Raw genomic sequence first — 2,393 nt, 5'->3', positions numbered from 1 at the left:
ATATATATACTAGTAAGTATAAGACAACGAAAGAATGATAGAGACCTCGATATTATGAGAATAAAAGAATATATATATATATTCTTTTATTCTTTTACTTATTTCAGTCACTTGATTGCGGCAGTGCAGTTGCACCACCTTAAAGGCTTCTAGTCAAAGGAATCGACCCCACGACTAATTCTTTGTTAGCCTAGTACTTATTCTATCGATCACTTGTGCCGAACCGCTAAGTTACGGGGATATAAACACACCAGCATCGGTTGTCAAGCGATGACACACACACACACATATATGAATACATATGTTTGTGTGTATATATATATATATATTCACACAAACATTTATTTGTAAAGGAGGCAAAAAGATGAGCGTTTGAAGATTGGATAATTGAAGGTTCATGGCCTAGAAAAGATTTGTTAACGAACAGCAAAAACTAGGATATCTGACAGTATGGCGGTTATGATCTATTTTCCTCAATCGGTCGACCGGGCCTTGCAGATTGGCTTAAATTCCACCGATGACAGAACGTCCAGACGTATTTACACGTATGGAAGTATCACAAAGTACGTCCAACTCATTATTTTCAATATACGTTAGATAGTTAGAAAGATCTAAATATAGTTGATAATGTGTATCTTAATTATTTTCTTGCGGAAAGGACAACTTTTTCTGGGGATGATGCTGGATTTACATCATATTTTTTTTCTCTTCCTTGGCGTTCTTATAGTTGCTTTACACTCTGAATGATATCTTGGATTTTTGCCGAGATTGCGTGCTTGTAGCGTATTGAAATGAAGGATACAAAGGCTCAACAGATATATTCAGATGTTTCCAACTAACACATATTGACTGTGTTACCTGAGCATATCTAATACGGATTCAGACAAATAACATATGCATGGTATTTTGATATATTTGTCAGGGTACTTAATAGAGATAGTGTAGAGATAGTGTAGGTTGTCTCCACAAAATTTCAGGTATTTCGACCATTAAAATGTATTCTTCTTTTTATTGTAACATCGTATGAGATGAAAATAAAATTAAATGTCAACTTTAATGGCGGTTTTAACTTCTACTATATCAATTTTATTGTCTGCTCTCAATTTTTATCTGCTCTAGTTATATGCATATCATGAAAACAGTTTGCACAACACTCCCTTTATGCATAAACATCGTACAACTTAAATCCTCGAAGTTGCTACAAGTGCCAAACTTAACAATCATTGTGATTATCTCTACCACTTCCAAAACCGTTTTACAAAAAGTAGGATTCCTTGTCAGAGCCAGAATACTGACCTCTACAAAGTATAAATATAATCCACTTTTGTGCATTGTTGATGCATCTAGAACAGTGTTACTGCTACACACATAAACATTCTAGGTTACAAACAAATAAAAAAAATCATTGCTTGTTAAAACCTTCCTATCTATTGTTGACTACAACTCTTAAAGGAATGTCTCCTTTACCGTTTTTACAATAACTTGTTTATCTGTCCCAGAAAGCTACGTATCACTTTTGCTCATCCCAGCTTAATGTGCATGCTTCTCTTCTAGATGTGACTTCTACTTCGTCTTATTCTGGGTGAAACGAAATTTTGTTTTTAAAATCTATGAAACCCACCTAGATCTGGAAATAAGAAAATTAGGAAGATTCTTATATAGTTGCATGAGCTGCTATAAAGAGTAACCAAATATTTCTCATAGAACACCTCCATCAATTTCGGAATAAATACCAACCCTACTTATCCTAAAACCGTCTCTGAAAATCACTCTCTGGTTATACTTATTTTCTACCGCGAAAATTTAAGTAGAGTACCGCGTCTATCTCATTAGATATGTAGAAAGGTCTCCATGAATTTCCATTAAATAATAAATAATCTTATACATGGAAAATTTTGGTCTTATTACCTTACATTTTTGTATTAAGGAAAAATAAAACATGTGTAAGGGAAACTTTGGAATTTTGTTCCCTAATTTTTTTCCTTAAATATGTGGTAAAATGCTCCATAAATAGTAAATTACAACAACCACTATCTCGTCTACTGTTACTACAATAAGATCTGTTCATCTGGACGATACTATCATGCCAGGTCATTAATTCTTGTATATATTAAATTATCGGTAGGTTAAGCGAGTTTCGTCTCATTTTCAATAACATTCTGTGGAACATATCAATAGAGTTTTTAGCTAGCATTTATGAAAGATAAATGAGAATTTATTATTCCCAAATGAATAGATACAAAATATAATTTGTATCTTTTCATTTGTCTTGCTCGCTTACGTTCTGGCGTTTGCTGAATTTTCTTGAGAACAATCTTTTCTTAGTGGTAAGACCATAGGGGGTCTACTTCTAGCATAATGGATGTCCACTTAGTGGTCATCCCTCTTATATA

This window comes from Octopus bimaculoides, chromosome 6, assembly GCF_001194135.2.
Source record: "Octopus bimaculoides isolate UCB-OBI-ISO-001 chromosome 6, ASM119413v2, whole genome shotgun sequence".
In the NCBI taxonomy this organism is placed as follows: Eukaryota; Metazoa; Mollusca; class Cephalopoda; order Octopoda; family Octopodidae; genus Octopus; species Octopus bimaculoides.
Note: the sequence above shows the minus strand (reverse complement) of the source record.